This window comes from Anolis sagrei, chromosome 7 (assembly GCF_037176765.1).
Source record: "Anolis sagrei isolate rAnoSag1 chromosome 7, rAnoSag1.mat, whole genome shotgun sequence".
NCBI classification, from domain to species: domain Eukaryota; kingdom Metazoa; phylum Chordata; class Lepidosauria; order Squamata; family Dactyloidae; genus Anolis; species Anolis sagrei.
In genome coordinates this window covers 17,050,068-17,073,856 of record NC_090027.1, presented here as the reverse complement: position 1 = coordinate 17,073,856, position 23,789 = coordinate 17,050,068, and the positions used below count along the sequence as shown (strand labels likewise).

Genomic DNA, 23,789 nt, shown 5'->3' with positions numbered 1-23,789 from the left:
GTGACTGGACTGACCTTGAAGGAGCTGGGGGTGGTGACGGCCGACAGGGAGCTCTGGCATGGGCTGGTCCATGAGGTCACGAAGAGTCGGAGACGACTGAACGAATGAACAACAATAATCAAAGAGCATTCTGAACTCCACCAACGATGAAATTGAACCAAACTTGGCCCACAGGACTCCCCTGACCAACAGAAAACACTAGAAGGGTTTGATGGGTATTGCCCTTGAGTTTTAGAGTTGTAGTTCACCCTTGACTGAGCAATGCATGTTTGGAGAGAGAGAGTCCCGCCGGAGTCCGCTAGGGGGAGACATGGAGGAGGAAGAATCCGCGGAAGGGAGGGGAGGGGGGCGAGGAGGGGGCGTGCCTGCGAGCGGGGAGGGGGCGTGGCCTGCCTGACGCGCGCCGGGGCCAGGCAGTGAGTATAGGCTGCGCTGTCAGGCCGGTGTCAGTCTGATGAAGATTGGCATGCAGGTAAGCTGTCATTCAGGGGAGGCCGAGCGGCGGCGCGTGGCGGGCGGGCTCCAAGCAAAGGCAAGCAGGCAGGCAGGCAGGCAGGGGCGGGCAGAGCAGGCTCAGGCTCTCCGCGCTCTCTCGGAGAGGCAATAGATAGCAAGCCAGAGCAAGGGGAGGAAAGATTGAGGGGGGGGGGGGTAGGAAGAGAGAGAGAGAGAGTGCATTTGCAGCAGTTGCAGCGGTTGCGGTATTTGTTGTGATGCCTTTTCTTGCACGATTTGCGCTTTGCAGGACGGCTGGCTTTGGAGGCAAAAGGGAGAAGGGTGGGCAAAGGGGGTTGTTTCATTTTGTGGGAAAGTTGAGGCAAGGAAGGAAGCGTCGGAGGGGGAGCTCGCCTTTCCTTCCTTCCCCCCTTCCTCCCTTCTTTCCTTCCTGCTCGGCTTCCTTCCTTCCTTCGGCCGCGGAGGAGACAAAGGGACGGGGGCCGCGGATACCGGGGCGCGGATACGGGGGCCCGACCCACTCTACAAAGACCCCCTTCCCCACTGAATTAGGGACTTACCCTTCCTTCCTTAGATCCCTTCCCGGTTGGTATTGACAGCATTAGAGGAAACTTTCGGGACTTGGAATCTCCCCCCTTAAAGGCGCCTTTGGCTTTTTCTGATGCAGGGAGAGTCTTTGGACTCCCTTCACATGGGACTCTTTCTCGGGTGTGTTTATGTTTTGATCGTTTTGTAAACACTGCTTGTTATGATCCTATCGGAGTGGGACCCCCAACCCCTATTCTGCTCTGTAGGGACACAATCAAAGCTCCCCCGACAGAGGTCCATTCAGCCTCTGTTTAAAAAGCACTCCAGATTAAGAGACTCACAGGCAGCATATTCTACGGCTTTACCATCAAGAAGGTTTTCTCAATCAGGCATGAGCAAAGTTTGGCCCTCCCTCTGGGTGTTTTGGACTCCAGCTCCCACAATTCCTAACAGCCTTGGGCCATTTCCTTTTCCCTCTCAGCAGCTTAAGTTTTGGACTCCAGTTCCCACAATTCAGTGCTTAAGTTTTGGACTCCAACTCCCACAATTCAGTGCTTAAGTTTTGGACTCCAACTCCCACAATTCAGTGTTTAAGTTTTGGACTCCAACTCCCACAATTCCTAACAGCCTTGGGGCCTTTCCTTTTCCTCCTCAGCTGCTTAGGTTTTGGACTACAACTCCCACAATTCCTAACAGCCTCAGGCCCCTTCCTTTCCTCCCTCAGTTGCTTAAGTTTTGGACTCCATTTCCCACAATTCCTAACAGCCTTGGATCCTTTCCTTTTCTCCCTCAGCAGCTTAAGTTTTGGACTCCAACTCCCACAATTCCTAACAGCCTTGGGCCCTTTCCTTTTCCCCCCTCAGCCACTTAAGTTTTGGACTCCAATTCCCACAATTCCTAACAGCCTCAGGCCCCTTCCTTTCCTCCCTCAGCTGGTTTAAGGTTTGGACTCCAACTCCCACAATTCAGTGCTTAAGTTTTGGACTCCTACTCCCACAATTCAGTGCTTAAGTTTTGGATTCCAACCCCCACAATTCCTAACAGCCTTGGGCCCTTTCCTTTTCCCCCTCAGCAGCCTAAGTTTTGGACTCCAACTCCCACAATTCAGTGCTTAAGTTTTAGACTCCAACTCCCACAGTTCTTAACAGCCTCAGTCCCTTTCCTTTTCTCCCTCAGCCACTTAAGTTTTGGTCTCCAACTCCCACAATTCCTAACAGCCTCAGGCCCTTTCCTTTTCCCCCTCACCCGCTTAAGCAGCTGAGGAAGGTGCCTGAGGCTGTTAGGAATTGTGGGAGTTGGAGTCCAAAACACCCAGAGGGAGTGCCAAACTTTGCCCATGCCCGATAAAAATGTTTTCCTGGAGTTTGACTTCCTTGCTCTGAGGACCCTTCCACACTAGCACTTTATCCCAGGACCTGATCCCAGATTATCTCATTATCTCAGGTTATCTGGCAATGTGGACTCATATATTCCCAGCAGATAATCTGGGATCAGATCCTGGGATAACAATCCCCGAGCCCTCGCCTCCGAGAAAACAAGCTTTCCTTTTTTTTTACTCAATGTGACATCTTTTGGAAGTCTAGAGAATGAATTTACTTTAAATCCCGCAGAATTCTGAGGTTTTTAGTTTAGTTAGGCTATTAAAGGCTCCTCCCCTAAACTACAAACCCCAGAATTCTGCAGGAGGCAGCAACCGGATTTAAAGTGGATTCATTCTCTAGTGTGATGAGGACCTTAAACATGTGTAGTGTTTTTTTCTCTCTCTTCTCTCCAAGCTAAACAACTCGGGCTCCTCCAGCCCTCGTTCCAAAGATCTTTTTTTGCAAACCAATCTCTTTGCTTGGATCCCCATTGACTCCCAGTAGGCCACGTTCTGCCGGGATTGGGAAAGTGTTGGTAGCAGAGAGAAAGTAATAAACAATGATAGAAATGTGTTGACGAAGGCTTTCATGGCCGGAATCACTGGGTTGTTGTAGGTTTTTTCGGGCTGTATGGCCATGGTCTAGAGGCATTCTCTCCTGATGTTTCGCCTGCTTGCCATAGATGCAGGCGAAACGTCAGGAGAGAATGCCTCTAGACCATGGCCAAACAGCCCGAAAAAACCTACAACAACCCAATGATAGAAATCACATTGGGAAAGTATCCTGGATGTTGTTTGAGTGTCCAACTAGCGACAATTGTGTTCCTCTTTTGCAGTGCTTCTCGACCTGGGGGTCGGGACCCCTGGGGGGGGGGGGTATTGCGAGGGGATGTTGGGGTGGGGGTCACCAAAGACCATCAGAAAACACAGTATTTTCTGTTGGTTATGGGAGTTCTGTGTGGAAAGTTTGGCCCAATTCTATCGTTGGTGGGGTTCAGAATGCTTTCTAATTGTAGATGAACTATAAATCCCAACAACTACAACTCCCAAATGTCAAGGTCTATTTCCCCCAAACTCCACCAGCATTCAAATTTGGGCATATTGAGTATTTGTACCAAGTTTGGTCTAAATCCATCGTTGAGTCCACAGTGGTCTCTGAATGTAGATGAACTACAACTCCAAAACTCAAGCTCAGTGCTCACCAAACCCTTCCAGTATTTTCTGTTGGTCATGGGAGTTCTGTGTGCCAAGTTTGGTTCAATTCCATCGTTTGTGGAGTTCAGAATGCTCTTTGATTGTAGGTGAACTATAAATCCCAGTAACCACAACTCCCAAATGTCAAGGTCTATTTTCCCCAAACTCCACCAGTGTTCACATTTGGGCATATTGAGTATTCGTGTAGAGTTTGGTCCAGATCCATCATTGTTTGAGTCCACAGTGATCTCTGGATGTAGTGAACTACAACTCCAATACTAAAGGTTAGTGCCCACCAAAGCCTTACAGTATTTTCTGTTGGTCATGGGAGTTCTGTGTGCCAAGTTTGGTTCAATTCCATCGTTGGTGGGGTTCAGAATGCTCATTGATTGTAGGTGAACTATAAATCTCAGTAACCACAACTCCAAAATGTCAAGGTCTATTTCTCCCAAACTCAATCTGTGTTCATATTTGGGCATTTGGAATATTTGAGCCAAGTTTTGTCCAGATCCATCATTGTTTGAGTCCACAGTGGTCTCTGGATGTAGGTGAACTACAACTCCCAATGGCAAAATTGATCCCTTTCAACCCCACCAGTATTCAAATTTGGGCATATTGGGTATTTCTTCCAAATTTGGTCTAGTGAATGAAAATACACCCTGAATATCAGATATTTACATTATGATTCATAACAGTAGCAAAACTATAGTTATGAAGTAGCAATGAAAATAATATTATGGTTGAGGGTCACCACAACATGAGGAACTGTATTGAAGGATGAGAGGAGATATGATAGCCATGTATAAATATGTGAGAGGAAGCCACAGGGAGGAGGGAGCAAGCTTGTTTTCTGCTTCCTTGGAGACTAGGACGCGGAACAATGGCTTCAAACTACAAGAGAGGAGATTCCATCTGAACATTAGGAAGAACTTCCTGACTGTGAGAGCCGTTCAGCAGTGGAACTCTCTGCCCCGGAGTGTGGTGGAGGCTCCTTCTTTGGAAGCTTTTAAGCAGAGGCTGGATGGCCATCTGTCAGGGGTGATTTGAATGCAATATTCCTGCTTCTTGGCAGGGGGTTGGACTGGATGGCCCATGAGGTCTCTTCCAACTCTATGATTCTATGATTCTATGAAGTGTCGTGGCATTAGGAAGGTTGAGAAACACTGCTCTTTGGGGTCTGTTTCCTGATCTCGGCACAGTTTGGGCGCATGGCCTCTCTCTCCCTTGTGGCTTTGGCCGCATGTCATCACCATCCCTATTTTCTCCCCAAAGGGCCCGGAAAGCTGCACTTGATTAGCGCCAAACCCGCTTGCATTGCACATTCAGTAGCCATAAGAACACATTGGTGGTAAGCAGGTGATGAAAGGCAAGGAGAGGCTTGCACGTTGCTTTGTCCCCGGTGGGTTTGAACAGAATATGTGACAAGAAGGGGAAAGCAGGGGTGGGGGGGTAATTAAAAACAACAGTAACAAGGAGACATGACACACTGGCATATGTGTTCTGCTTTGGGCTAAATCTCTGAATTTCAGGCCGCATCGACGTTGCATACAACTGCATTATATGAGTCATAGAATCATAGAGTTGGAAGAGACCTCGTGGGCTATCCAGTCCAACCTCATGCCAAGAAGCAGGAAAATTGCATTCAAAGCACCCCCGACAGATGGCCATCCAGCCTCTGTTTAAAAGCTTCCAAAGAAGGAGCCTCCACCACACTCCGAGGCAGAGAGTTCCACTGTTGAACAGCTCTCACAGTCAGGAAATTCTTCCTAATGTTCAGGTGGCTTCTCCTTTCCTGTATTTTGAAGCCATTGTTCTGCGTCCTAGTCTCCAGGGCAGCAGAAAACAAGCTTGCTCGCTCCTCCCTATGATTTCATCTCACATATTTATACATGGTTATCAAGTCTCCTCTCAGCTTTCTCTTCTTCAGGCTAAACATGCCCAGCTCTTTAAGCTGCTCCTCATAGGGCTTGTATACCAGTTCCATGCTGCGTTATATGGCACTGGAGATAGGACACCCACTTTGGTGTCAATTCGTCCAGTGGTTTTTGAGTTATGTTAATCCTACAAATGAATATCACACATTAGCCGTCCCCTGTCATGCGTTGGTGTGGCCCTGTCTGTGTATATGTGTTTTGAGTGTATATATGTGTGTGTATATATTTGTGTATATGTGTATATATGTGTATTTGCATATATATGTGGTTTTGAGCACGCGTTGTAATGCAATTTTTGTTTTTTGGCTTTTTAAGTCTCTTCTGCTGTGTTTTCCAGTGTTTTATGAGTGATGGTCACTCGTTGGCCTGACGGTGTCTTGTGTCCAAATTTGGTGTCAATTCGTCCAGTGGTTTTTGAGTTATGTTAATCCCACAAACGAACATTACAATTTTATTGATATAGATATGCATACACACACACACACTACATTATCTATATCTCCTATCATGTCACTGAAGCAGCCTGCCAGATGTTTCTCGACTCCCGTCGTCCTTCACAGCTGGGGATGCTGGCTCAAGCGGATTGGGAGTTGCAACATCTGGAAGACGACACAATCCCCAGAAGGAAAGGTTTTGCGTGGGCATAAGTTGTACTGTAGACTCACACAAGAAGAGCCTGTTTAGAATTTCAGCTCATTTATTTATTTATTTATTTATTTATGACATTTATATGCCGCCCTTCTCACCCCGAAGGGGACTCAGAGCGGCTTACAAGTAAAAAGTAAATACAATATATTATATTATTATTATAGCACAATATTAATATTATATATTACACTATCTGTCCCCTGCCACATGTTGCTGTGGCCCAGTCTGGTGATCTAGCAAATAAAGTAATGAGAAAGAGTTGGTTTCTAATATCTGGAGAACAAGCCCTATGAGGAGCGGCTTAGGGAACTGGGCATGTTTAGCCTGAAGAAGAGAAGGCTGAGAGGAGATATGATAGCCATGTATAAATATGTGAAAGGAAGCCACAGGGAGGAGGGAGCAAGCTTGTTTTCTGCTTCCTTGGAGACTAGGACGCGGAACAATGGCTTCAAATTACAAGAGAGGCGATTCCATCTGAACATTAGGAAGAACTTCCTGACTGTGAGAGCCGTTCAGCAGTGGAACTCTCTGCCCCGGAGTGTGGTGGAGGCTCCTTCTTTGGAATCTTTTAAGCAGAGGCTGGATGGCCATCTGTCAGGGGTGATTTGAATGCAATATTCCTGCTTCTTGGCAGGGGGTTGGGCTGGATGGCCCATGAGGTCTCTTCCAACTCTTTGATTCTATGATTCTATGATTCTATATACAATTTTTTTTATGCTTGTGGGTAAACAGTATTTCTTGCTGTTTCTTTGTCAGTGTTGATGTGGAGAGTGTCTGGTTTGCCTACTCTGGAACAGGTAACATATAATTGTCCTTCTTTAGGGGTCCCTTTCAAATCTATGACACTATATCTGTGTGTGTGTGAATCATATCTATCTATCTATCTATCTATCTATCTATCTATCTATCTATCTATCTATCTATCTCTATGGCTGGATGGTTCTTTGTCAGGAAGACTTTGATTATGTGTTCTTGCCCTGATGAAGGGAGCTGGATTGGGTGGACTTAAGTATTTTCTGTTGGTCATGGGGGTCTGTGTGGGAAGTTTGCCCCGATTCTGTTGTTTGTGTTGTTTGTGGGGTTCAGAATGCTCGTTGATTGTAGGTGAACAATAAATCCCAGTAACTACAACTCCCAAATGTCAAGGTCTATTTCCCCCAAACTCCATCTGTGTTCATATTTGGGCGTATTGAGTGCTTGTGCCAAGTTTGGTCCAGATCCATCATTGTTTGAGTCCACAGTGCTCTCTGGATGTAGGTGAACTACAACTCCCAATGACAAAATCGATCCCCTTCGATCCCACCAGTATTCAAATTTGGGCATATTGGGTATTTGTGCCAAATTTGGTCCAGTGAATGAAAATGCATCCTGAATATCAAGATATTTACATTGCAATTCATAACAGTAGCAAAATTACAGTTATAAAGTAGCAACGAAAACAATGTCATGGTTGGGGGCCACCACCACATGGGGAACTGTATTAAAGAGTCGTATTGAGTGCTTGTGCCAAGTTTGGTCCAGATCCATCATTGTTTGAAAACACAGTGCTCTCTGGATGTAGGTGAACTGCAACTCCCAAACTCAAGGTCAATGCTCACCAAACCCTTCTAGTGTTTTCTGTTGGTCATGGGAGTCTTGTGTGCCAAGTTTGATTCAATTCCATCGTTGATGGAGTTCAGAATGCTCTTTGATTGTAGGTGAACTATAAATCCCAGCAACTACAACTCCCAAATGACAAAATCATAATTTTTTGAGTGATAGTTACTCCTTGTGTTGTGAGATGTTTTGTTGCCAAATTTGGTGTGATTTTGTTCATTGGTTCTTTTGTTTTTAAGGTACTCATTATGCACAGAACATTTAGATAGATAGATAGATAGATAGATAGATAGATAGATAGATAGTACTCTAACATTATACTGTAATGTTATTTCCAAAGCATTCCCATATTGGTATGTAGTTCTGTTTATTGCACTTCCTGAGCATTGGCCGTATTGGCTCAGACTTCTGCAAACTGAAGGGCCAGACATCTGGAAGATGAAGAGTTTGCCAACCACTGATTAGTTGTCTTCTTGGATGAATGGAGATATGAACCAACATCTTTATAGTCGCGGGTCTTTGCAAATGCTTGTGGCTACTACTGGCTCTGAGGGGGAAAAGGAAAGGGCCTGAGGCTGTTAGGAATGGTGGAAGTTGAAGTCCAAAACACCTGGAGGGCCCAAGCTTGCCCATGCCTGGTCTACACTCTAGAATCAATGCAGTTTGACACTTTTTGAACTGCCTCGGCTCAATGTTATGGACTCATGGGAGGACATTTACTCAACTACCAAGCTTGCAAACTTTGTGTTTTGTTTGTTTGTTCAAAAAATGCAGTAAAACTGTTTGGTCTGCTCCTGACACGACAAATAAATAAATATGGGAGTTGTAATTTTGCAAGACCCTTAGTGTTTTTCATGAAAAAGTCTGGCACCCCACCAAACTACAAACCTCAGGACTATATAACATATAACATTGATTGATAAAGGGATGACAAACTGCATTAATTCTACCATGTGAATGCATCCTCCGTTAAGATAATCTGGAGGGATTTCAATGCAGGCACCGGCCACTTCCCTTGCTGGCTGTGTGAGAACTAGAAACAAAGAGCAATAAAAGACATAATAAAATGTCAACTCCCATTAGCAACAGAAAAAAATAATATCTTGCCTTGAGAGCCAGATCTCTCTGATGGTGATGGGAGCAAACGTTTGTCATCATTTCACAGGAAGGAGAGAAATTATGAGTTGTATTGTTCTTCTTTAGTTAGATGTAGTTTGGGGATATTGGAAAGCTGAAAAGGAAGACAGCATGCTTGTTTGTTTTGCTGCACGAACTCAGGCAATGCATAAACATTTATGCTGTGTGGCCAGATTATTTGCTTTGCCCCGAGAAGACGGTCCCAGGTTCAGTTCTTAACATTTGCAGATATGAGGGTTGAATGAAAAGTAATGCCTCCACCTTCGTAACTCCTCAACAGATGGCAGTACTGGTATGCGGCAGGTACTGGCTTGTTCAGTAGACTCTCCTCTACAGTTCCATTTTGGTGGGAAGTCTTGGCTTTGAACTGTTGTGTTGTTAACATGCAAAGTATGGAACCCTGCGCAGATGGTCGGTCAATGTGACTTAAGCAAGGTGCAGTCATTGAATTCTTGACAGCAGAAGGTGTCACCCTAAAGGAGATTCATCACAGAATGCAAGCTGTTTATGGTGATTGTGTTGATGTGAGTACTGTGCGTTGTTGGGCGAGTAAGTTTAAAGATGTTGAGGTGGGAACATCTGATGCATGACAAATAAAGAGTTGGACGTCCTGTGACAGCAACCACTGAGTTTCACAAGCAAAAGGTTGACAGACTGATTCAGGACGATTGTCGTATCACTCAGAGAGAAATTTCAAGCATAATTGGCATTTCACAAGAATGTGTGGGTCAGGGCGGTAGCCAGAAAAATTTTCAGGAGGGGTTGAAATTTTTGGGGGGGGGGTGTTGAAATTTTCGCGGGGGGTGGGGTTGAAACCTGCCTCCTAGCTCACGCTGAAGCAAAGAGCACAGCAGGGGCAGAGCAGCCTTCAATAAATAGCCTGCAGCTCTGCCCCTGTCAACCATCTCCACCAAGTCTGGCCTCCTTAATGGGAACATTCAACACACACACACACCCAACTTGGTTGCTTCACTAAATCAGTTATTGCTGCAAGTATTGACAGTGTGAATAAATTGTCAATATTTGCCTGAGATAGAGCTTGCAGTTCTGGAGGGACTCTTAATTTTTTGCATCTCATAGACTTAGCATGAGGATTTGGTTAACCAGTTAAAATTCAGTTTTTTTTAAAAAAAATCTGAAACATTTCGGAGGGGGGTTGAACCCCTAATTCCCCCCCCCCCTCGCTACAGGACTGGTGTGGGTCACATTATTGCTTTGCTTGGTTATTGAAAGATCTGTGCACGATGGGTTGCGGAAACAGAGTGTCGACTTCTTCCATGATGGCTTCAGAAAATTGGTTCATTGTTGGCTGAAATGTATCCAATTGTCTGGTGATTATGTGGAAAAGTGAATAGTGGTAGTTAAAGAGCACATTCTAAGGATTATTTCTGCATTTATTAAAATATTCCCATCCAAACCCTAGTAACAAAGGTGGAGGCATTACTTTTCATTCAACCCTCATAGATCTGAGAATGAATCCAGCCTGAAACCCAAGTCGGTGTCAACTGTAATGGGCTAGAAAGATCCGTGATGGAAGGGAGCTTTCTCTGTTTTATACTCACGTCATCTACACTAGTTCTGATATTAGTTTAACAAGGCCGGGTTCTTTCTCTTTCTGCCCCACACCCCTTTGTGTATACGAGCAAAATCTGCACTGAAACTCTAAGAGGGATAATTTGAAACACACTGCTCCGCATGATCTGAAGCACTGCCTTTTCAGTGACCAATGTGTTAATTGGGTTACCCACTGCCGGGATGTTTGTGATAATCCGCAATAATTGTTTGTGAATGGACAGTGAGTGTTCATGATCCTCAGGGCCTGCGCCTTCTGTATTTCGTCTTCCCTCGCTGTTTACCGTTCCCAACCAGCATCAGCTGTAATGCAAGCTAAGACCCCCTGCATTTGATGAAGTGGACTGGAATCAAAGAAAGCTTAGACCCAAATAAGTCTGCGCAAAGCCACATGATTCTACAGCAGTGGTTCTCAACCTTCCTAATGCCGTGACCCCTTAATACAGTCCCTCATGTTGTGGTGACCCCCAACCATAACATTGTTTTTGTTGCTACTTCATAACAGTCATTTTACTACTGTTATAAATCATAATGTAAATATCAGATATGCAGGATGCATTTTCATTCACTGGACCAAACTGGGCACAAATACCCAATGCAACCACATGTGGACTGCAACTCCCAGACCCCTTATTGAAGCTGTGAAAGTTTTAATGGCCAGGATGAGCAATGGAATATGTGCAATGGGGTTCATGAGGTGCCCCCCAAGTAGAACTAAAGTCACAGGCGCGCTTGGCGGGGACGAGAGACAGGGCCTTCTCAGTGGTGGCCCCTCGGCTATGGAATGCCTTGCCGGCAGACATCAGACAGGCACCTTCGTTGCTGACGTTTCGGAGAATGGTCAAGACCTGGCTTTACGAACAAGCGTTTGGCTAAGCAATGCAACTAATCAAGGAAGACGGTAAATGGAACATAGGAACGGCACAACGACTATGAGAACGGATCTGATTTCTACTGAGGCGTTATATATGTTGTTTGTTGATTTGTCCTGTCTGATTGTTAATTGTTGTGGATCGACGGCGTCGATCCTGTTGTTGCATTGTTGTGTTTTAATTGCACTGTAAACCGCATTGAGTCGCCTGTTAAGGGCTGAAAAATGAGGTATAAAAATGAAGCAAATAAATAAATAAATGCTAGTGGGGTTGGGGGAGGATTGATTTTGTAATTTGGGAGTTGTAGTTGCTGGGATTTATAGTTCACATATAATCAAAGAGCATTCTGAACTCCACTAGTGATGGATTTGAACCTAATTTGCCACACAGAACTCCCATGACCAACGGAAAACACTGGAAGGGTTTGGTGGGTATTGAACTTGAGTTTGGGAGTTGTAGTTCACCTATATCCAGAGAGCACTGTGGACTCACGCAATGGTGGATCTGGATCAAACTTGGCACAAATACTCAATATGTGCAAATGTGAACACTGGTGGAGCTTGGGGAAAATAGACCTTGACTTTTGGGAGTTGGAGTTACTGGGATTTGTAGTTCATTACAATCAAAGAACATTCTGAACTTCAACGATAGAATTGGCTCAAACTTCCCACATGGAATCCCCATGACCATCAGATAATACTGTGTTTTCTGATGGTCTTTGGTGACCCCTCTGACACCCCTTTGCGACCCCCTCAGGGGTCCCGACCCCCAGGTTGAGAAACACTGTTCTACAGCAAACTTTCATAACTTTTATTTTGATGCTGTTTTGAGTTTTTAATGTGACATGCATTGGTTATTAATTTTTTTTTTTTAAAAAACAAACACAAAGTTTGCAAACTCGACAACCTATTAAATGTCCTTTGACCAGTAGCTGGCAACTTGGAGTGCCTCTGGTGTTGCTATAAGAAGGTCCTCTATTGTGCATGTGGCAGGGCTCAGGTTGCATTGCAGCAGGTGGTCTGTGGTTTGGTCTTCTCCACACTCGCATGCCGTGGAATCTGCTTTGTAGCCACATTTCTTAAGGTTGGCTTTTCATCTTGTGGTACCAGAGTGCAGTCTGTTTGTGCTGGTACGGCTGTACCAGGAGCTCCCACTTTATTTGCTTTGTATTGAATGTTTGCTTGCAGTAAGGGATTCTGCAAGAAGTTGGCTTCCTTTGTTTGCAGTTATAGGGCAGGCCACCTGTCCATCATAGTTAAGTTTTGGTTTCGCCCCTTGCTCAGAGTCAGGGCAATTGGGAAGGGAAGGGAGCCATTTTTAGTTAGTCTCAGCAAGGAAAGCTAATGTACAGGATGTGTGCAATCATCCCCTGTACAAAAGCTTCAGCCCCTAAGAATTTCCGGGGGAGAACAACCTTAAGAGTCTCCAAAGACTTTCCAGGGAAACAGCCCTAAAGACCAAAGAACTCTAGCTAGAGAACATCCAAGCCTTTACTGGTAGGTCCACTCGGCGTTCAAGAAGCAGTTCAACCCGGTAGTGGAGCCCACATCAGTAAGGGTTAGATTACAGTCAGCCTGGGAGAAGTTAAAAAGGGGACTTCCTTTAAAGTAAAGAAGAAGTTATTGAAGACAGTTGCCTGTCCTTCGTGGGCAAGTTTAGGAAGCTACCAGTTGCATAAAAGCCTGGATTCATTTGTTTAACTTTCTGAAGACAAGAGAAGTTTCTGTTTGACTGTTCCTCAATAAAAGACTTTGTTATATTTCACAAGCCCTCTAAAGACTGTTTGTGGAGGAAAATTCCTAAGAGCTTCTCTTTGGGCCCCCTGGCTTCCCCCTGGGCAAAGGTTGCACGTCGTGTTCTAAAGGAAATTCTTTACAGGCCCAGCATGTGACAGAACACTGTTCAGTGCCTTCCAAGTCACCCAGTTTTGTGTGTGCTCAGGAGAAAGTCTCTCATTTGGTATCAGCCATTGATTGAGGTTCTGGGTTGGAGCCTGCCACTTTTGGACTCTCGCTTGCTGAGGTGTTCCAGCGAGTGTCTCTGCAAATCTTAGAAAACTATTTCTTGATTTAAGTCGTTAGTGTGATGGCTGATATCCAAACAAGGGATGATCTAGAGATGTCACTGCCTTGGTCCCTTTCACTATTGGTTGCTACTTCCTGACGGATGTCAAGTGGTGCAGTACCGGCTAAACCGTATAACTTCTCCAGTGGTGTAGGGCACAGACACCCATGGAAAACTCACAGCAACCCAACCAGAAAAAGGTGAGGTGAGAGCAGTACGTGTGAAAAAGATCTTGGAGTCCTTGTGGACAACAAGTTAAACATGAGCCAACAATGTGATGTGGCAGCAAAAAAAACCAGTGGGGTTTTGGCCTCCATCAATATGAGTTTAGTGTCTAGATCCAGGGAAGTCATGCTGCCCCTCTATTTTGCCTTGGTTAGACCACATCTGGAATACTTTGTCCAATTCTGGGCACCACAATTGAAGGGAGATATCGACAAGCTGAAATGTGTCCAGAGGAGGGCGACTAAAATGATCAAGGGTCTGGAGAATAAGCCCTGTGAGGAGCGGCTTAAAGAGCTGGGCATGTTTAGTGTGAAGAAGAGAAGGCCGAGAGGAGATTTAATAGCCCTGTATAAATATGTGGAGGGAAGTCATAGGGAGGAGGGAGCAAGCTTGTTTTCTGCTGCCCTGGAGACTAGGACATGGAACAATGGCTTCAAACTATACGAAAGGAGATTCCATCTGAACATGAGGAAGAACTTCCTAACTGTGAGAGTTGTTCAGCAGTGGAACAACTCTGTCTCGGAGTGTGGTAGAGGCTTTTAAACAGAGGCTGGATGGCCATCTGTCGGAGGTGCTTTGAATGTGATTTTCCTGCTTCTTGGCAAGGGGTTGGACTGGATGGTCCATGAGGTCTCTTCCAACTCTATGATTCTGTGGTGCCAGGAAAGTCCGACCAGGGCGTGAGGCTGTGGGAGCCAGGACTTGTGCTTGGCCTGCGTCCTTCCCATCCTCACCATACCCCACCCCTCTCCTAGGCCTAGATTTCCCTACCTGCCCCACCACCCTTTTCCCTCCCTTCTTCTCTCGGTTCTGCTCTGGAGGGAGGCAGTCAGGCAGGCTTGGTTGGAGGCAACCAGGCAGCGGATCCCTAATGGCAACTCTGGCCCCGACAGGGTCACTTCACGATGTATTGCTTGGACGTCCAGCAGATGGCGCTGTTTTTGATGCCAAGCATGTTTTTACCTGTCATAGGTGTGACATCTATATAATAGTAGGTATATGAATACATAAAAACATTAACCTGTTCGAATGCTATGTTTTGTCCAAATTTCAAAGCAAGCGATGAAGTATTTTGAGAGATTTGAGGTCATTAACAAACAGACATTTACATGTTTTATTTATGTAGATTGCAGGTTCTGCCAAAAATATTAACTATCCGTGCGTGCATTTGCACACACACCCTGCACTTGCATTCAAAATAAAGTGTGATATGAGGTGATTGACAGAACAAGTGTGATTGTCGAGTTATTTTGGAAGGTAATTTCTTCACAAGTTATGTACACATGGGGAGGGGAAGTGAAGGGCAGTATACTGGTGTATAACATGGAGGGGAAAACAAGTTTGCCTTGAGCACTTTAGATCTAGTACTTGACTTCGACCTTTCCATCATATTTTTAGAATAAGTGTTTAACAGGAAAGCTGTCTTTAGTAGACATTAGACAGTGTTGTGTATGCCTTAGTCTGGGTTGCTGCCAGAAACCTTAAGGTCTGTACCTCTAAGGCTGACCTTATCAGATAGCAGGGATATATTATGTTACTCTTATTTATTAATCCCAAATATTGGGAAGAAATATTGCCAAACTATTGATCAACTGGTGTATATCCTAGGGTTGGAAAATCTTAGCCCTCCCATTGCTCTGGACAAAATTCCCCTAATACCTCACCATTAATTATCCTGCTTGTAGCACATGAGAGATGACACCCAGAACAGCCCCTGTCCCATGTGCTGTGTCACTCCATAGATTTGGTGGAAAGCCCTGGTCACTTTAATCATTTCTGCCCAGGGGTTGAAATCACTGTTCTTGAACTTTACTTAGTCAATCCCTCGTTGTCTGAGTATGATGGCCTTCCAAGTGCGATGTCTTGGTGGTGCATACATAGGTGACTGTTGAGCCCTATTCATGATCACAGTGAGGACATTGGTTTTCAGGTGGAAGGTGGTCCCAGTCAGGGTTGGCTTGACATGCCTTCATTTTGGCACGTTTATCCCTTTTGCCCTCCATTCGTGCCTCTTCGAATTCTGCAGCACTGCTGGTCATAGCGGACCTCCAGTTAGAGCACTCAAGGGCCAGGGCTTCCCAGTTCTCAATGTCTATGCCACAGTTTTTAAGGTTAGCTTTAAGCCCATCTTTAAATCTCTTTTTCTGTCCACCAACATTCTCTTTTCCATTCTTGAGTTGGGAGTATAGTAACTGCTTTGGGAGACGGTGATTGGACATTCAGATAATGTGGCCAGTCCAATAGGGTTGATGGCGTAGTAGCATCACTTCAGTGTTGGTGGTCTTTGCTTCTTCCAGCACACTGACATTTGTCCGCCTGTCTTCCCAAGAGATTTGCATTATTTTTTGGAGAACGCTGATGGAATCATTCCAGGAGTTGAGTGCGATGTCTATAGACAGTCCATGTTTCACAGGCGTATAACAGCATTGGGAGGAAAATAGCTTTATAAACAAGCACCTTGGTATCCCTACGGATGTCCTGGTCCTCAAACACTCTCTGCTTCATTCGGAAAAATGCTGCACTCACAGAGCTCAGGTGGTGTTGTATTTCAGTGTCAGTGTTGAGTTGGAGCCCCCGGTGGCGCAGTGGGTTAAAGCCCTGTGCCGACAGGACTGAAGACCGACAGGTCGCAGGTTCGAATCCGGAGAGAGGCGGATGAGCTCCCTCTATCAGCTCCAGCTCCTCATGCGGGGACATGAGAGAAGTATCCCACAAGGATGATAAAACATCAAATCATCCGGGCGTCCCCTGGGCAACGTCCTTGCAGACGGCCAATTCTCTCACAACAGGAGCAACTTGCAGTTTCTCAGATCACTCCTGACACGACAAAAAAAAAGTGTTGAGTTTTATGGAGAGGTGTCTGCCAAGGTAGCGGAAGTGGTCAACATTTTCTAATGTTACACCATTAAGCTTTTTTCTGGCATTGCAGAGGGATTGCCTGGTGACTGCTTGAATTATATCTCCCAGAGGTCCTGTCCAACCAAGCTAATGATGAGGCATGGTGGGAGTTCTAGTCCGACAACAAAATTCTCACACCTGTTTTAACTGGAAATGCCTAGGCTTGTACCTTGGACCTTTTCAATGCAATGTGACTCCTTTATTCCAGAGCTATTGCATAGGAACACTGTTGAGTTCTACTGTTCTGCTCCCCTGCTTTTGTCTCAGAGTCTGATAGAGGTGGCATGAGCTTATAGCCATATACAGAGCTCTCTTGTGTCCCATATATCCTATTTTTGTACAGAGCATCAAATGCATCTTTTTGATCCTGTTCCCTTACTTTTTTATTCTGCTGGGTGGCAAAAAAAAAAAAAAAGAAAAAAAGAAAAAGAAACCTTTTGAACCTCATGGAAATTTGAGTGCTACTCAAGGCCAAAGAGCACACTTAGGAGAGATTTAGCAAAGCATCTGTGTCTCTTTAAAAATGGCAGGATGTTTTTCTACAGTGGAACATGTAACCAATACATAAAGTGCATGTGCGTGTGTTTAGTCCTATATTCCTTAGCAGATCCAATATGGGGAGTACCTAAAGCCTTCTATGTTTGTCAATGTACTTTCCTTATGTCTTTTTCACTTGCTGTTGTTGTCTGCTTTCAATTTCTAACTGATGGCAACCTTATCACAAACTCTTTTGGCAAGTTTTGTGCAGAAGGATATTTGCAGTCATTACCTTCCTTTAAGGCTGAGAAAATATGACTTGCAGTTGATTTCCATGAGTGAGCAAGGATCTGAATCCAGGACTCTAACCATTGCATTTTGTATTGCCGAAGGCTTTCATGGCTGGAATAACTGGGTTGCTTTGAGTTTTCTGGGCTGTATGGCCATGTTCTGAGGATGCTTGCCATAGATGCAGGTGAAACGTCAGGAGAGAATGTTTCTGGAACATGGCCAGACAGTCCGGAAAACTCAAAGCGACCTATTATGATGTGATGCAGTGGCAAAAGAAGCCAACGGGATTTTGGCCTGCATCAGTAGGAGTATCTAGATCCAGGGAAGTCATGCTACCGCTCTATTCTGCCTTGGTTAGAATATTCTGGGCACCAAAATTGAAGAGAGATATTGACAAGCTGGAATGTGTCCAGAGGAGGGTGACTAAAATTATCAAGGGTCTGGAGAACGTGCCCTATGAGGAGCGGCTTAAAGAGCTGGGCAGGTTTAGCCTGAAGAAGAGAAGACTGAGAGGAGACATGATAGCCATGTATAAATATGTGAGAGGAAGTCATAGGGAGGCGGGAGCAAGCTTGTTTTCTGCTTCCCTGGAGACTAGGGCGCGGAACGATGGCTTCAAACTACAAGAAAGGAGATTCCATCTGAACATGAGGAAGAACTTCCTGACTGTGAAAGCCGTTCAGCAGTGGAACTCTCTGCCCCGGAGTGTGGTGGAGGCTCCTTCTTTGGAAGCTTTTAAACAGAGACTGGATGGTCATCTGTCAGGGGTGCTTTGAATGCAATTTTCCTGCTTCTCGCCAGGGGTTTGGACTGGATGGCCCATGAGGTCTCTTCCAACTCTAGGATTCTGTGATGCTATTTTTTTTTTGTCACGTCAGGAGCGACTTGAGAAACTGCAAGTCGCTTCTGGTGTGAGAGAATTGGCTGTCTGCAAGGATGTTGCCCAGGGGACGCCAGGATGATTTGATGTTTTATCATCCTTGTGGGAGGCTTCTCTCATGTCCCCGCATGAGCAGCTGGAGCTGATAGAGGGAGCTCATCCGCCTCTCCTCGGATTCAAACCTGCGACCTGTCGGTCTTCAATCCTGCCGGCACAGGGGTTTAACCCACTGCACCACCGATTTTATTGCATTATGCTGATTCTTTTCTCTCATACACCAATTAGCATATTTAAAACACTCTCTGCATGAACACAGAGCAAAAAATAAACAGTGGAGCCAATGGTTCATGAAAGCCAAGAGTAGCAGTGGATCCATGGTATCTCTATGCAAACCAAAATGTATACACAGAATAACTAAACAGTGGCCCTATTCACAGCAGCTGTCGCCAGAACTATCTCTTTAGCTCTTCTATAGCGTATAGCCACTAGAGGGGGATGAGAAGCACTCTGCTCAAAAGTTGCATACTTGTTTGCACATTACAAAAATATGATTTTGGGGGAGAAAACTACACACATAACATAATAGAATTCCTGTGTGATCGATTCAAGACTGGTGGTGTATTTTGAAGGTTTTCTTTCCTGGCAGCCTTCATGTTTTTCTACCAGATCTTTCTCATCCCTTTATACCACATCACTCCCCAATTCTGTGGTTGTTTTGTCTTCAGATCTTGCATCTGCAGCCTAAGAACTTCTCTTGCGTTCATGCCAATCTGAAGGCCAGTTCCATCTTCTATGTTGGACCATCATTATGAAGTTTTTTCTTCTGAGAAAGGGAAATCAAAACCATTTTTGCAGCCAACTTCTGTGAACAAAATGAGTGTCATTCTTGACCTAGGTTTCATGAGATAAATATTGCTTTTAGCCACTATCTTTAGCCACAGGAGCCCCCGGTGGCGCAGTGGGTTAAACCCCTGTGCCGGCAGGACTGAAGACCGACAGGTCGCAGGTTCAAATCCGGGGAGAGGCGGATGAGCTCCCTCTATCAGCTCCAGCTCCTCATGCGGGGACATGAGAGAAGCCTCCCACAAGGATGATAAAACATCAAAATCATCCGGACATCCCCTGGGCAACGTCCTTGCAGATGGCCAATTCTCTCACACCAGAAGCGACTTGCAGTTTCTCAGGTCGCTCCTGACATGACAAAAAAAAAGAAAAGAAGCCACTGTCATCTTTCCAGAGCCCTGCTTCACATACTGTGTCTGGTGCATATTATCTAGTTTCATTTTTTTGTGTTTGAAAACACACTTTCATGCTTTGAGAGATCAAATAATTGCTATTATATTTCAAGTGAGGTACTAGATAACAAGGAGCCGCCAGAGGCGCAGTGGATTAAACCACTGAGTTGCTAAGCTTGTTGACCAAAAGGTCGTAGGTTCGAATCCGGAGAGGGGTGTAAGCTTCCGCTGTCAGCCCCAGCTTCTGACAACCTAGCAGTTCGAAAACATGCAAATGTGAATAGATCAATAGGTACAGCTCCGGTGGGAAGGTAAGGGCGCTCCATGCAGTGGTGCTGGCCACATGACCCCAAGGTGTCTACAGACTTAGGCTTAGAAATGGAGATGAGCATCACACTCCAGAGTCGGACACGACTGGACTTAATGTCAGGGGACAACCTTTACCTTAACCTTTACTTACTAGATAACAAGGTAGTAGAACACCAGAGAAATACACTTGGGGGATTATTTATGTATGAACATAATTGCAATTTGTTTCTCACCTACATCCTTCAGTGAGGCATGGCAGGTATCAAGTCACCATGGAAGAAGTGTTTAGAAAGGTTATTGTTGTTGTTGTTGTTACTTTATTCATTTATATCCCACCTTTCTCTTGATAACAGAACTCATGGTGGCTAACAACAACACAGGTGAAAAGCAATACAAAAGTAAAAGCAAATTTATAAGTATAACAGTTAAAAATAATTTGACGCACAAAGAATGGTTGTTTTGGAGAGGATGACTGTATGCAATTATTGGAGGATATTTCTGATTGATATTTGAGGCACTATCACTTGTGAAGGAGCCCCCGGTGGCGCAGTGGGTTAAAGCACTGAGCTGCTGAGCTTGTTGATCGAAAGGTCGCAGGTTCGATTCCGGGGAGCGGTGTGAGCTTCCGCTGTCAGCCCTAGCTTCTGCCAACCTAGCAGTTCGAAAACATGCAAATGTGAGTAGATCAATAGGTACCGCTCCGGCGGGAAGGTAACGGCGCTCCACGGAGTCATGCCGGCCACATGACCTTGGAGGTGTCTACGGACAATGCTGGCTCTTCGGTTTAGAAATGGAGATGAGCACCACACCCCAGAGTCAGACATGACTGGACTTAATGTCAGGGGACTACCTTTACCTTTACCTTATCACTTGTGAAGAAGCAGGCAAGAAGGTAGAATGGCTCTTTTTAGGCTGTTCCACCGCAGCTGCAGAATATTTACTGCAGAATTTTCTACAGCCAACGTCTGTCTATTAGAGTTGTGCATAATTCAATTTTTAATTCATATTTCAGATCAAAGTTGTTAAATTAGTGCATATGAATTGATATTAGAAACATGAAGGAAAGATGGCAGGGAATTTAGAAATTGAAACACTCACCAATAATTTTTGTTAAGATTCTGTAACATTTGGGTGCCTCCCAAGGTCAATATAATTTTCAGTATAAGCATTGAGCAACTTTGGTAAAGCCAAGAGAACATAAAGTGTTTTAAAAACCAGTCCTGTTTTCCTTTGTCCCAATCGCAATAGGGAACGCACTAGGGGCGGAACTAAAGTTAATGGGTGGGAGACTGAGAACACACTATCGTAAATGTAGTTTGGGAAGGCAAGACTCACTGTGGCGGAGAATGTAAAAGACCCTGCCCTAAACTACATTTCCCTGAATGCAATGCTCAGCATCTGAAGGATCCAATGAGGGCTGCAGCAGCCAGCCATTTAGAGTCAGTCTAATAATAATAAATAAAATTATTGAATCTGCAAAGAGGACTAAAGTAAGTAAATAATAGTATAAAATCCGTTATGTGGTTATGTGTCTTAAAGACAGAAAGACAGGCATATAAGGGAATTACTATTGTCGCTTTTTTGTGGTGGTGGGGGGGATTGTTTTTATCTAAACTTTTATTTGTAGATGTGTGAATCTTTCTGAAACTTCTGGGGTTTGATGCCCTGGTTATTTTGTGCATTGTATATAAACTTCTAGTAGGTAACTCTTTTTTAAAAAAATGTTGTTTATAAAGACTTTGAAAATTCCCCCCAAATCCGTGGATAAGTGAAACGTTCTGAAATTTGGTGGGCTAAGAGTGGTAAATGTGTTCTACCATTGTAGCAAGTTTCACCCCAATAGCTTTAAAAATGAGAAATTTAAAAATAGATTTAAAAGTGAGCCCTGAAGTTTTCCCAATTATAGTAATTTAATTATGCGCATGCGCAGTTACTCTAACAAAATAGTAATGAAATTTCCTTGCTCTTTTTATAGTAACAAATTTTTCACAAACTATACTTTAGAAACACTTTAGAAACAAAGCGCCAGCACCTCCTAGTTTTGTAATGACTTAAGTTTTCCCAATTATAGTAATTTAATTATGCACATGCGCAGTTACTGTTACAAAATAGAAATGAAATTTCATTGCTCTTGTTATAGTAACAATTTTTTCACAAACTATACTTTAGAAACACTTTAGAAACACTTTAGAAACAAAGCGACAGCACCCCCTAGTTTTGTAATGACAAGTTTTCCCAGTTATCGTAATTTAATTATGCACGTGCGCAGTTACTGTAACAAAATAGTAATGAAATTTCATTGCTCTTGTTATAGTAACAAATTTTTCACAAACTATACTTTAGAAACAAAGCGCCAGCAACCCCTAGTTTTGTAATGACTTAAGTTTTCCCAATTATAGTAATTTAATTATGCACATGTCCAGTTATTGTAACAAAATAGTAATGAAATTTCATTGCTCTTTTTATAGTACAATTTTTTCACAAACTATACTTTATAAATACTTTAGAAACAAAACGACAGCACCCCCTAGTTTTGTAATGACTTAAGTTTTCCCAATTATATTAATTTATTAATTTATTTATGTCCAGTTACTGTAACAAAATAGTAATGAAATTTCATTACTCTTGTTATAGTAACATTTTTTCCAGAAACTATACTTTAGAAACACTTTAGAAACAAAACGACAGCACCCCCTAGTTTTGTAATGACAAGTTTTCCCAATTATATTAATTTAATTATGCACATGCCCAGTTACTGTAACAAAATAGTAATGAAATTTCATTACTCTTGTTATAGTAACTTTTTTTCAGCAACTATAGTTTAGAAACATTTTAGAACCGAAGTGCCCAAACAAACAAAAATTTTGTAATGACTTTTGAACCATTTTTACGGATTGCACATCTCTACTGTCTGTCTGTCTATCTGTCTATCTATCTATCTATCTATCTATCTATCTATCTATCTATCTATCTATCTAATCATCTATTGGTTAGAGCAATTGGAAGGTGCGTTTGGTAATTCTGCATTCACTTGTCATCTGTGTTGAATCTGAAGTTCTATTGCATCCTTATTTCCCCCTTTCTTTTATTGATATGTGTTATAATCATTATTATTGCTCTATAGTAGACTAATCCAGATCTTGGCTTTGTTGTTGTTGTTGTCATCGTCATTGTTGTTGTGCCCTACACAAAACTAACTCGGTTTTGTGCCATTCTTCTCAGTTATAAACATATGGCAAAGTTTCTGGTAGAAATTCTCTGGATCTAAGATAAAAATTGAAACATTTCATCTCTTACAGGACCTTTACATTATTAAGTGGCATTTTCTCTATATCTCTGTCTTAGATTTGGGATTCTGCTGCAGCTGAATTCCAAATCTAAGCCCTATCCATACCATCGCTGTGATGTTTTGTCAGGCCATAGAGTCATTCCAGAGGTGATGTTCATAAAATGATGCCTTCCAACAAAAATGATCCCCCATTGACCTCGCTGTGATAAACCAATTCGTCACCCCGAGAACACGCATGAAAACAAATGGCTTTGCCATTTCTTTTGGAAGCCTCCTCCAGGATCCAACATTTCTAGGAATTTGAAACAAAATGTCACAGAAGTTCAGTTCAGTGTTGCGTTTAAGACAAAAAGTTTATGTTATGGTAAATTACTAAAGTATACCATACTCCTCGTCCTTTGTATATTATAGATATGGATACTAATACATTGCATTTAAAAGCGTGTTGTGTGTGAGGTTTTTTTTTACAATTCCACATCTAACAATTTGCTTCTAAGCCCTTTCTCTTATAGATGGTTATTCCATGACAACATCTAATAAAATAAAAATTAAAAAAATTATTTGGTGGCTTAAAATGCAAGAGTGTCCATTTTGATTTGTTTTTCAGTTACACAAATATATAAAACGGCTCCCTATACGGCTCCGGCCCAGCGTACCTGTCCGAACGTATCTCCTTCTACGTCCCATCTCGGAGTTTAAGATCTTCTGGGGAGGCCCTGCTCTCGGCCCCACCTTTATCACAAGTGAGACTGGTGGGGACGAGGGACAGGGCCTTCTCGGTGGTGGCCCCTCGCCTGTGGAATGCGCTCCCCGGGGAAATTAGG

At 43.8% G+C, this 23,789-nt stretch overlaps 1 protein-coding gene across 2 annotated transcripts in view; it reads left to right on the top strand.

The window, feature by feature from the left end:
* Positions 1-384: 384 nt before the first annotated feature.
* The window catches only part of PKNOX2 (PBX/knotted 1 homeobox 2), a 475,342-nt gene continuing 451,937 nt past the window's right edge, over positions 385-23,789 (top strand). For both annotated transcript variants that reach the window (XM_060786950.2, XM_060786949.2), the window contains exon 1: positions 385-472. The gene's annotated coding sequence lies outside the window, so the exon portion shown is untranslated. The remainder of the gene's footprint in view (positions 473-23,789) is intronic.